The 13,561-nt window shown below is 37.4% G+C and overlaps 1 pseudogene; it reads left to right on the top strand.

Annotated features, from left to right (window-relative positions):
- The first annotated feature begins 4,138 nt into the window (after nucleotides 1-4,138).
- Nucleotides 4,139-5,025, top strand: LOC102948977 (annotated as a pseudogene).
- Nucleotides 5,026-13,561: the final 8,536 nt, after the last annotated feature.

Raw genomic sequence — 13,561 nt, 5'->3', positions numbered from 1 at the left:
AAAAAGAAAAAAGGAATGACATATTTGGCCGGCAATATATGGAACCAGTGTTTGCTGCCTTAATCAATATGGAGCAGGTGAACAGAATGCAAAAGATGGCAATCCTATTGTTATCTCAGAATAGAGCTATAGCTCAGGAGATATATTTAGGTACTACAGTTGTTATGGAAACAGCAAGAAGCCCAGCCCCTGCATCCTTGAGCTCTTTGGAGTGCTAATACTTGATGATGACAGTGAAGGAAAAGATAGGCCAGGGACATACTCACATTCCGAATGCCAATTATAATGTGGATAAAATGAAGTGCCTGGTAAATTGCAGCAAAAATAATCACGAAGCCTGGGTAAATTGTCCCTCCAATGATTTGTTCCAAACAGTTCCAGTCCTAGCCATCAAACCGGTTACAGAAATTCTAAAACCCCTCTTCAGCCAGGAACTGGGAAGTCCAATAATTAAAGCACAGATAAAATTTATGGATGACATTCTTAAATCTCAGGACAGCAAAGACACAGGTGAAGAAAGAGAACAGTGACCACGACAGGATGTAAAGCCACACAGGCGTGTTCTGCTTCTCATAGGATAACTGCAAAAACTTCAGCCAAGACCCTTTGACATCAAGGGTTGGCAACTCAAATAAATAGTTAAACGGGATTCCTCAAAAATCTGCTCCTTTGGAAGAGAATTTTTGAAAATATATTACTGATTAATTTTTTAAGGGGAAAGTACACTTAATTGGGTAAAGTGAAGTTACATGATAAATAAAAGGCCTACAGTTGTTAAAATGAATAAGAAAACAGTGGGGGAAATTATGGATGGAATGAAATACTTTCCATAGGCTCTTGAGCATTACATCAGTCTGCAAACATACAGCCCACTGACCCACAGAGGATAAGAAAATTGGATTGTCTAGCTTCCTTAGAGAACATCAGCCTAAAAAACCAACATAATAGAGCTTTCCAACTCAACTTTGGCTCTATACTTTTCTTACCTAATGCTTTTAAAATCTTTCAGCCTATGTTTTTTAATCTAAAGCAGTGGTGTTATTAAAAATTTAAATCTAATTGTCATAAGACTACTTTACCTAGTTGAGGTTTCATATGTTCTTAATATATGATCAGAATGCAGGATGAGACAGTTAATTTTTTTTTTTAATTTGGAGTTGCCTCTCATTTGTTGCTATAATTAGACTGTAACAAGGTTTTTCAACTTTAATGTGCATATAAATTACATGGGGATCTTGTTAAAATGCAGATTCTGTTTCAATAGCATGGAAGCTAAACTGGGTCTAAGATTCTGCATCTCCAACAATTTTTCAGGTGCTGCTGATGCTGTTGAGGCAAGGATCGTACCTCGAGTAGCAAGAACTTAGACTTCACTTTTACCATTCCAGTTCTAACCTTGTCCACCTGATAGCTTTCATATTAGTAAGTGAAGTCAGGCCTGGAGACAATATCAGAAACAAACGAGCGATTACAATCATCTTTAAATAAACATTATCTTATACCCTAAAGAAATTGAAGAATTTTACCCAAAACCATGGTTTTCTTGCAGGCAAGTTGTTAGATCTGTGAAGATGTAAATGGGCGATCCTTTACATGCCATAAGCTTGTCTTAAACACTTTGTAACATTTTTTAAATTAACATGTAGCAAGAAATAGGCCTCTGGAAGTTAAGAACCACAAAACAATAAAGAAGTAAACCCTTTTGTTGGAGAGCTCCAATTCCCATGCTAACATCTCATTCACAGCCTAATCGTAACCCAATTAAGAAAATTAAGATAAGTAGCAACAGCTGGAACAGAAGGAGCCCAAAGTGAAGTGTACCCTCTGCACTCATTATTCGATGGAGATCATTACCCAACTCTACACACAGTGTGTGATATTTAATACGATTGGGCTAAATTATATCTGAAAAGAATAAGAGCACCTATGTAAAGAAATGAATCGACCTATTAGCTCTGATTCTTTAAACACTCCATTATTTGATATTTCAAGTGTAGCCATGTGATAAGCCTAGGTAATGTTGTTAGTCTGCCCAATGCATATCTCACAGGGCTGTTGAGAGGATTAAGTGAAATAATTCAGGTAAAACCCTTGGATTGTGCCTGGTCTATGCAACTACTCACTAAATACTAGCTACCTGTATATTTTGGGACCCAGCACTTTGATTATTATGATTCATGATCTCTCTTAAAGACCAGCTCCTAGACAAGTTTTACACTGTAATTTATAGATTGTCCAGTGTGTATATGGGATGGGTATCTCACCATCCCAGCAAGCCCATCTGTAATTTTGCTGTGGAGTCACGAAAACGAGTAAAATAAATGACAGGAAAAAAAATACTTCTGATATGTATGTCAGCAATATTAATAAAAGCTAAAATATTAATGGAGATATAGTTTCAAATTATCTTGGTGTGTTTCCATTTTCTTACATGATATCTAAGAATTACAAACTCCCATTTCCTCTACACAGTCTCTCTCTCTGCCTCTCTCCCTCTCCCTCTCTCTCTTTCTCTCTCTCTGTCACACACACACACACACACAGTATACTACACATTTCAAGATGTATTTATGGGAATATGACCATCTATAAAGTATCCTGAGCAAAGTCTGATAAATTTGAACTCTGTCAAATTTAACAAGACTCTTCAATTTGATAAAGACTGAAAAACAACTCATCAGTTTCATAAGAGGTAGGGTTGCTTCATGGAATTAGCCAGTGGTTCACTGATCTCACTGATCAATTCAATCAACTTATGTGATCTGGTAACCCTGGAGAGGGAGCCTGCCAGGGTCAGATAGCTTTAGGCACTGCCCTGGTTTACAATGGAATGATAATCTGTTGGTAGCATAGGCATTTCAGAGTTGAAGAGAGTTCACAGATTCTATAAGCAAATGAGCTACCGGCTCTATCTGTATTACCAGAAAAAAAAGGAACAACAACAACAAAAAAAAGATGTGCTCTCTGGTACATATGTAATATGTTATATCCACAGGATAAATGGGCTAAAATACCATTTCTGATACAGCAATCTCAGATCCAGAAGAATAAAAATAATATATTCATGACTGTGTCTAGATTTGCATTAACATAGCTAAAGGTAAAATTTTACCCCTTGTGTTTATGCTTCTCAACAATCTGGTACTTAATTTGGGGGAATTTCTATTTCCAATATCCCCAGGCAATATGCATATATAGAAATGTTCAGCTACTTAAAAGTGACATGGAAGCAATTCTGTGTATCTTTCATAACTAATGGAAATACAAAAAAAAAAAAAAAGCTGTTTCTAACTAGCTAAGCTTGACAAGTTTAGATTTATACTCCACAGCCTGATTATTTATAGCCCATTTATTTCCATACTAACCATACAACAACCAGTCAATGAAATTTGACTGTTATTTTGAAGATTTGTAACCAAATTAGTTTGCACATTTTGTTTAAATTGTTTTTTCCCAATAAAGTTATTATTTTTTAAGAATCTAGAGAAAAATAATTGAACATGCATAGTATTAACAAATAAATAATGGTTCTTAAGGAAGAAGAAGAATTTCAAATAACAACAGAGAATTTAAAAGTAACTAGTGGTTTTTATTCTTATTTTTTATTTTTATTTTTTTAAAACTTTATTTATTTTATTTTATTTTATTTTATTTTATTTTATTTTATTTATTTATTTATTTATTTATTTATTTATTTATTTATTTAGAGTGAGCACAATGAGGGAGAGGCAGAGAGTGAGGGAAAGAGAAAGAATTCCAAGCCAGCAGCTCTTACTGTGAGCCTGATGCAGGGCTCGAACTCACACACCGTGAGATCATGACCTCATCTGAAATCAACCATCTGATGCTTAACCAACTGAGGTACCCAGGTGCCCCCAAAATAACTGGTGCTTTTTAAAGCACCAATATCCAACAATTGAATATAGAAATTAATCAGTATTGAGATAATACAGAAATATTAGGAAAAAGTAAAAATATAAAGTCTCAGTGAAATAGCTGTGTAGAGATCCAAACTTGTAAAGACTTCCCTGGGTTCCCTGACTCCACAAATGCTCCTTCTCCCCTGCCTCCCTAGCTACCCTCTGTGGTGTGTGGTCCTACCTCCAACTCAAATGCTTGTCTAGGGAGCTGGAACCAAATGTGGGACTCTGTAGAAAAGGTACAGGGTGATGGGAGAAGCTTCCACAGCTGCTGCCTTCTGTGCATGGGTTGCAGGAAAAAATTAGATGGCACAGGAGCAGTGATGCACGATGCAAAGATCTACTTGCAAATCTTGCTATGGAAAGGATGGGCCGAAAGGCTATGGTTACAGCAGGGGCACTGGTACACTCAACATGGATAGTGGGGAGAGGCTGGTGGGCATCAAAACCAAGTATGTTCAACCTCACATGACCACAGCCAATTTAGAAATGTCTGACAACTTTTTATTTTATTTTTTTTAAATATTTATTTATTTTTGAGAGAGAGAGAGTGAGAGAGGGACAGAGAGAGGGAGGCACAGAATCTGAAGCAGGCTCCAGGGTCTTGAGCTGTCAGCACAGAGCCCGATGTGGGGCTCGAACTCACGAAGTGTGAGATCATGACCCCAGCTGAATCAGATGCTCAGCCTACTGAGCCACCCAGGTGTCCCAGAAATGTCTGACGCTTCTAAATTTTCTCAGAAATACAGAGGTACCGAGAAGTGTTCCAGATGTGGGGATTCTGTATATGCTGCTGAGAAGATAACTGGAACTGGAAAACCCTAGCACAGAAACTGTTTCCTATGTGCCAAGTGTGGGAAGGGTCTTGAATCAGCAACTCTAAGAAAGAAGATGAGACCTATTGTAAAGGATACCATGCAAAGAACTTTAGGCCCAAGAGACAGGCTCTGGCCAAGGAACAGAACCCTTGTTCATGCTCACTAAAGGTGTAAACCCAGAAGTAAGATCATGCACTGATCTAACTACATGCACTGATCTACGTGATCTAACTACTGTAAAATTCTATGAGCACATAAGTACTATCATCCTGTCCATGGATGGGTGACTGACCAGCAAGAGGAGAACACTACATCCTTTTGCCTGGTTCATCAGTATTTTCAAGAACCATTTCTTTTACATTTTAAACAAAAGTTCAGCTTGAAAATAAAAAGCACCATGTAATATTTACAATTCAAATATAATATTTCAAAAGCATTTCAGTTAATATTAAAGAAATACAGTGTGTTACAACTTTTATTCCATGAAGTTTCAACCTTATTTGTGTTGCTTTGTAATTGGGAAAAGATCCTAAATTTTGTTAAAACTTTTCACATCATTTTATGGCTTAATTTTCCTGTTCACCTTTTTAAATACATGTAGGCTATAAAAGGTACCCAAAAAAGTCTACAGATTTTCTGAGAGGTCAAAAGCTGAGTTTGAGGAGTCCTCACAGATTGTAATTGTCAGAAGCAACAGAAAGGAGTAGGGAGGGTAACAGAGAGAAGATTTCCAGGAAGCATACGCTTTCTAGGAAAATAGAATTTGATTCTTTCCAATATATGCTTGATGTGTCTTATCATACCATATTCCACTGAAAACTTCACCAGTGCTGTTCAATGCCTCCAATGTGTGGTTAAAAACCTACCCTTAGAGATTTCTCTGCTGATTTGCTCAAACACAAGTGATTAATTTTGTGTTTTCTCCCCCAGTAATGGACTTTGAAGTCTGTTTGTCCCTTTACCTATGATACCCCTCTATGTTTAGAACACTCTTCCCCTTCCATTCTTCTAATTAACTCCTTTTCCTTCTTTTAGATCAGTTTTGATCTCACTTCACCTAAGTTGGGATGGCTGTTATACTGAAGTGACAAATAATCCCCAAATTTAATGGCTACAAACATCAAATGTTTATTTTTCATCCATGTCATATGTTTGATATAGGCTGGCAGGAGGTTCTGTTAATTGTAAGCCCTGAAGGCTGGCAGAGTCCTATCTCATTCTTTCAGGATTGAGATATGACAATTAATAGGGAAGGAAATGCAATACAGCATGCAATCCTGGCTCTTTAGGCTTCCACTCAAAAGACAACAGATTACCTCTGCACATATTTCATAAGCTGAGGCCAGTCACCTGAACACACCTGACTCAAACCGGAGTATTAAGAGTATAGTCCAACTGTGCCCAGTGGAAGAACCAGGCGTTTGTGACTATCGCTTTGTCATCAAGGGAATAAAAACCGCATCATATTTACCCATATCAGCCCTGGCTTTGCAGCTTTTAGATTCTAAAGGTATATCCCGAGTACGTATTCTATGTCTAACAATTTCTTTTTTTCTTAAGTTTATTTACTTATTTTGAGAGAGAGAGAGAGAAAGAGAGCACATGCACATATGCACGTGAGAGAGCAGGGAAGGGGCTGAGAAAAAGGGAGAGAGGGAATCTTAATTAAGCAGGCTCCATGCTCAGTGCAGAGTCCAACACGGGGCTTGATTTCACCAACTTTGAAATCATGACCCGAGCTGATATCAAGAGTCTGATGCTTAAGGGACTGAGTCACCCAGGCACCCCTATGTCTAATAATTTCTAAGTTATTTATTACAAAATAAGTATAACCTATTATCCTTGCTTTTGAGGAGAACAGGAAATCAACCTTCAACCTTAAATTAATTAGCCATTCCATCTCTAACTTGCAAAACTAGAACATGCTTGAAGAATCAATAGGACTTTGAGGTTATTTTTTTTTCTTTCCTTTTTAAACTTTGAGGGAAAACATTCAGCAAATAGTGAGCTCTCATAGCCAAGGGTAGAACAGCATTAAAAATAAGTCGTGAAAGTGAGCACAGGGTGAGGAAACGTCCATTGCCTAGCTAATTAGCCTACCATTTTCTTAGGCAGGTATATGTTTAGACAATTTGAAACACTTGCCAAAATATTGAGGAGGAACCTAAATTTTCACACGAGAAAAGCATAAATGAGATCCCAGAAAGAATTACCATTTTATTTTTGACTATGGCCTAGCAAGACACTTAGATGCCCCTTAAGAGGGAAACACTCTCTTCTCTGCCGAATATAGGAAACTGTGGAGGTGTTAATGACAGACCTGATTATGCACTGAGAGAACAGTAGCATCTGCACACAGGCAAAGATTCCCAAAGGCTGACTGACAACTCTCCTTTAGCAGATAGTTCTTGGAAGGGAAAAACGAGTTTCTGTTATCACTTGTCACTGCTTCTCTAATGAACACTGCCTGGATCTGACTGGCAATCCCTCTCCCACCCCCACCCCTGCCCCCAAGGTGTACCCAAATAAGGTTATAGAATAGTGTGAATGAGAACACCTGTCTTTTGTGCTGGTGCCATATCTGTGCCCGGCATACAGATCCTTCCTTCCTGGGTGCTAGTCATACATACGATCACATGATTTTTCTTGGATTTCTCACTGCATTATTTTGCAATTCATCCTATGTTTTATTGTTTTGCATTGGTTTCACAAAAGCTTATAGTGTCTGCAAGTTTTTACCTAACTTAATCTTCCTGCTCACTTCTTTAACTATATGAGAAATGCTCTGAGGTTAATGGAACTACATGGACATATGGCAAAATCACTTTGCAGAAGCATAAATGACGAGTCTTAAGGAAGTAAAATCACATTTTCGTTTGCATACCAAGGAAGAGGGTCCTGAACCCTTCTTTGACACAGTTTAAAATAAAATTTAAGGGGCGCCTGGGTGGCTCCATCGGTTGAGCGGCCGACTTCAGCTTAGGTCACGATCTCACGGACCGTGAGTTCGAGCCCCGCGTCAGGCTCTGGGCTGATGGCTCAGAGCCTGGAGCCTGCTTCCGATTCTGTGTCTCCCTCTCTCTCTGCCCCTCCCCCATTCATGCTCTGTCTCTCTCTGTCCCCAAAATAAGTAAACGTTAAAAAAAATTAAAAAAAAAAATAAAATAAAATTTAAAAGTTGTAAATTAATCAAGTTAAGATACTGTATTGATTCTTATCGATTGCAATTCCTTTAGCAACTTGAGCTTTGTGGATTCTTTAGTAAATATTAGCTCATGAGAATGATGATCATCATTCAGTGAGTGATGATAATAAAGTCTAGATAATTTGGCAAAGCTGTAGCCAATTCAGGTTTATCTTACTGCCTAACACCTCTGAGGAGCTCGATGAAGATAGGCATTAGGATAAAACTGCGTGGTGGAGAGGTATTTCTTACCCCCATCCACTCCAGACATTTGCAGACGCTTACTTTGCAATGCCTTTCAAGCACTGTGTACCATGGTGCTCATTCTTTTACAAACAAAACAAAACAAAAACATTGGGATATCTCTGTCTTCTATGCATTTATAAAATACCATTTCTCCCATTGTCTTTTATTTTACATGGAACAAATAGGGTTATTTTAAAAATCATAGTAACAGGAAAATTGACCTTAAATTTTTCACTTCTTTTGGTCTTCATCATAGGGTTTAGCTAGCAATAGACTGCTTTTTCAGAATAATAATAATAATACTTGTATAACCATAAAAAACCATCCCCATAAAAGTAAAAAGAGAGAGAGAGAGAGAGAGAGAGAGAGAGAGAGAGTAGTCAATGATAAATGCTATCATTTTAAGACTTGTGCTCTGGTTTGAAAAAATATTCTCTTTTCTTATGATACTTGTAGAAGTAAAAAACCAAGATGCTGGTGTCTCTCTGAATTTGGTAGATATGCAAATCTGATCAGTGGAAGTATAATAACTATATTTCATTTGCTGGTACAGGTCCATAATAAGTAGACAGTTTTAGCATTTATCTGTTTATTTTTATTAAAAAAAGAAAGAAAAGAAAACTGTTTGCTACCCATTCGCAATTAAGTATTAAGTACATATAAATATCTATATAACATACTATGAATAAAGTAAACAGTGTCACGGACCTTAGCATCATCTGGAAGATATAAAAAGAAGCAAATAACAGCTACCATAGAGAGACGAGTGCCGTATGAGAGAAGCAGAGACAGTCTGTAATTGGGGCTAGTTATGGAATGGTATGTGGCAAGGCTTGTCAGAGAAAGCAATTTTGAAGCTGATCTACAGATCAAAAAGTAGTTTAATAGAGGGTTGGAGATAAAGGGTAAATGCCTGAGGGGTGTGTGTGTGTGTGTGTGTGCGTGTGTGTGCTGTGTGGTGTGGTGTGGGGGTTTCAGGCAAAAAGAGAAATAGGAGCAGATGAAGGGACAGAGGAGAGTCACCTAGTTATGAACATCTTATAAGCTATATTAAGACATGAAAATTTTATCTATGAGTAGGACTGGCTCTCTAATTTGCAGAATGAGAGTACAGGGCTCTTTTTTCAAAGATTAAGAATTTCAAGAACATAGAGCAGACCATTAAATCAAGTATGGGGCCCTTCTAAAAGCAGGACCTTGTGCATGCTCGTGTCACATGCCCATGAAGCTGGCTCCATTTAAGATTAATAGGAGACTATAAAAGGTTTTAAGTATGAGAATACTAAAAGGTCATTTTAGTTTTAGAAATATCCCTCTGCTTCTATCAGAGTATAGCTTGGAAGGGAAGCCATATTTGAAGAAGGGAGACTTGCCTGATGGCTAAAAAATGATTCAGATGATCGACAATATTGGCATAAACTATGGTAAAGGCCATAAAAATGGAGTGAATTACAAAATTTTAGGATGTAGGATTTAGAATGAAGAAGACAAATTTTAAGAGATTGATGGAGAAGTAGGCAAATTCAAGATTGGATTTCAAGACATATGTTTGAGTATAAGAAATATAAGAAATAGAAAAGTATTAGGGCATAAAGTGCTATCCTCATTTAATTGGAAATTACAGTTATCAGTCGTATATATGCTGTGAAATAAAAAAGAGATATATACTAAAAATAGAAACTAGAAGGCATTGGCATTCCTAAAAGAATTTGAATGGTGGTATTTTTGAGACAATTTACAGACACCACGTACAGTGAGTAGAGGGTAGGGCTATGAATAGAACCCAGAGAAAACTAACATGAAAAATGTAGAAAAATCCTGAAACAAAAGAGAGAAAGAAATAAGGAAAGGAAAGGAAAGAAAAGAAAAGAAAAGAAAAGAAAAGAAAAGAAAAGAAAAGAAAGGAAAAGAGAAAAAGAAAAACATAGGTGAAAAACTAGAAAGGCAGGTGTCATAGAAGCCAATGAAAATGTTTTCCAAGAAGCAATGTGTTGGTGGGAGAGACTGGGTGGCTCAGTTGGTTGAGTGACCAACTTTGGCTCAGGTCATGATCTCACAGTTTTTTTCTAGTATTTGACTTTTTAATTTTCTTTCATTTCTTCTCTGACTATACGTATTAACTTTCTTTTCTATTTTATCCTTTCATAATTTGTAAGATATTCTACTAGTGTCTATGTTATGCTATTTACAAACATCTTAATTAAATTATTTTCCTAGGGGTGCCTGGGTGGCTCAGTTGGTTAAGCCTCCAACTTTAGCTCAGGTCATGATCTCATCGTTTGTGGGTTTAAGCCCCGCATCGGGCTCTGTGCTGGCAGCTCAGAGCCTGGAGCCCTTTGGATTCTGTGTCTCCTTCTCTCTCTGCCCCTCCCCTGCTTGACCTCTGTCTCTCAAAAATAAATAAACATTAAAAAACAAAATAAAAAAAGAAGCAATGTGTTTTCAATGGTATAAATGTTGTTGAAAGGTCAAGTAAGGTAAGAATGGAAAAGGATTTTGTGATAAAAATTTCACAGTGGCCTTGATGGAATTGGGTTCCAAGAACGTGCATGTAAGTAGGGTGATGAAGAAGAAAAAAATGTGAGTAGACAATTCAAGAAGATTCACCCCGAAGAGGTCAGAAATGAGGTAATTACAAAGCAGGGCTAAGAAGAAAGGATAGGAATGAGCACTGGGTAGTGGTGATAGGAAAGGATAGTGGACAGAATGATGGTTTCCCAAAGATGTTTATATCCTAATTCTGAAAACTGTGAATATATCACCTTACATAGCAAAAGTGTTTTTGCAGATGTGATTAAGTTTACTATCTTGAGATGTAAAGATACTCCTAGATTATCTGGGTGGGTTCAACAGAATCATAAAGGTTCTTATAAGAGGAAGGCAGGAGTGACAAAGCCAGAGCAGAAGATGTGGGGATGAAGGCAGAGATTGGAATCAGATGATTGCTGCTGGGGGCCACATGCAAAGAAATCCAGGAAGTCTCTAGAATTTGGAAAAGGCAAGGAAACAGATTCTCCCACAAATCCTCTATGAGGAACATAACTCTGATGACACTTTGATTTCAGTCCTCTTAAGACCAATTTCAGACTTCTGAGCTCCAGAACTGTGAGATAATAAATTTGTCTTTTTCTAAAACCACTAAGTTTTTAGTAATTTGTTACAGCAACAATAAGAAAATAATGCAGAAGGTATTAGTACAGAGGGGGAAAACTGTAAAATATAGGAGAAGAGGGGAAATCAATAGCAGCATAGTCCTGAGAAGCAGGAGGAGATGGAATCTGAAGCCAGTTGGAAGAGTTGAACCTGGAAAGGAGGAACCAGAGGGTGAGGGTGCAGAGAAGCCTGGGCTTTAAGAGGCTGGTAGTGGGCGGACTTCTTTTTTTTTTTTAATTTTTTTTATTTTTGGGACAGAGAGAGACAGAGCATGAATGGGGGAGGGGCAGAGAGAGAGGGAGACACAGAATCGGAAACAGGCTCCAGGCTCCGAGCCATCAGCCCAGAGCCTGATGCGGGGCTCGAACTCACGGACCGCGAGATGGTGACCTGGCTGAAGTGGGACGCTTAACCGACTGCGCAGTGGGCGGACTTCTTGAACAAACAAGAAGAGGGAAAGTGGTCATGTGGGAGGTTTGTGAAGAGAAATAGAGGTTTGAAGCAACTTGAAGACTGGATTAGAAAAAAGCCTTGGAAAATGTAGAGTATTTCTAGGAAGTGTTGAAGGCCTTTGTAGAGATGGAAGGCCACCCATATAGATCAGCATGCAGCTGCTTAGATGTGTGATTTTATTTATAATTGCTCAGAAGTTCAGATTCAGAAAAGTCAGAGGGTTGGATTGGTTTTTAGGTGAAGTGTCAGGGCAAAGTAAATTATACTATTGGCAAGATGGTGGGATTGGCCACCAGATACAGGGATTGGCCATGAGTTCTAAATCCATTTGCTCTTATCTGCTGCTAAAAGAAATTGAGACATATGCCGAACACAGCTAGTTGGAAAAGGCAATATTGCACTCATAAACCTCAATTCATCCTGATCTCAAAGTTTATATTCTTAGCTACTTCATCATATGTCTGTCATGATACCGCAAAATTAGTAGGAATGTAGAATTGAGGGGTGGATAACAAGAGAATAAAGAAGAAACAAACAGATCAGGATAGCCACAAACTCATTTTTTTGTCCTACAAATAATCTTAAACTGATTATTTTAACACCAATTTACAATTATTCCCCAATCCATAAATATAATCATTGCTATCTACTTGGGACAAAGTGCTACTCACATTCAGAATATTTTGCATGTTTCATTCATTAAAAAAAGTAGAATATTTTGAGAAATATGTTTTACTTTACTGGTAATGACTAAATGTTGAAGAAACTTCCAAAGTGTTATTTAGGTATCATTTTAACATGAAATTATAAAAGTGCATTATCTGAATTTGCTTAAAATAGTTAATGCGTGGATTCAGGCCTAGGAAGAGTGAAAAACATTCATTTCTGTTTGCTCAGGATGTCTGTCTTTAAAGATCTATTTTACCATTATCTTGATCAATGAGCAGTTTTTTGGGGGGTGAACATAACTTCCAAGCCCCAGTGGTAGATATATATCTGCTTCTGACTTTTTGGTTCTTTCTTCCATGGGCAAATAATTAGTCCAAAAGCAATCTAGGGCCCAAGCTGGGCTAATAAGAATCGTTGTTGGGATTTTCACTGAAGATATCTGGAAAAACACATGCTTTTTATTTTTCTCTCTGGCATGCCAACCTCCAAGGAACATACAAATTGGCTGTTGCCTGGGGCAACTTGTTGCTTTACTTGAACAGCATCTTTCTGAGAATGAAGTCAAACAAAGCAGAGAAAGGGAGAAATAAAGAATTCCCACCGACTGAATTCCTGAAGCCAACCATGCCTGAAGATAGTGTGATCCTTGGAGTCATTAAATGCTTTTTGTGCTAAGGATAGATTGAGCTGTTTTGTCACTTGTAACCAAAATAATCATGACTGAAAAAAGAGAGTAAGTGTTTTTTTGTTTTTTTGGGGGGTTTGTTTGTTTGTTTTTTTTTTTGGCCTTTATCAAGGTTAGTAAACTCAGTGGAGTCTCCATGGAAAAAAATCTATTAGTTTGCTTTCTCTTTAGGAAAGTCTTAATCATGCTACTATTTGAAACAGTGGTTTCACATCAGAGGTAATTTTTATTTTACTTTTATTTTTTTTTCAGAGATAATTTTTAAATAGTTTCAAGTGCAGTGAAATTTCTCCAACAGAGTCTCTGTATATCCAATGATAGTACAAGAGATATATCCAAGAGATTATGTTATAAAAGACTAAAAGTATGAATTTAGAAATATAAGCCAAAGGAAGAGTAGGTGAAAAGCCCTAACTAGAAATTTGAGGAAATA

The sequence above is a fragment of the Panthera tigris genome, chromosome B3, assembly GCF_018350195.1.
Source record: "Panthera tigris isolate Pti1 chromosome B3, P.tigris_Pti1_mat1.1, whole genome shotgun sequence".
NCBI classification, from domain to species: Eukaryota; Metazoa; Chordata; class Mammalia; order Carnivora; family Felidae; genus Panthera; species Panthera tigris.
The sequence above is the reverse complement of the archived record's forward strand: the minus strand, read 5'-3'. Positions and strand labels throughout refer to the sequence as shown.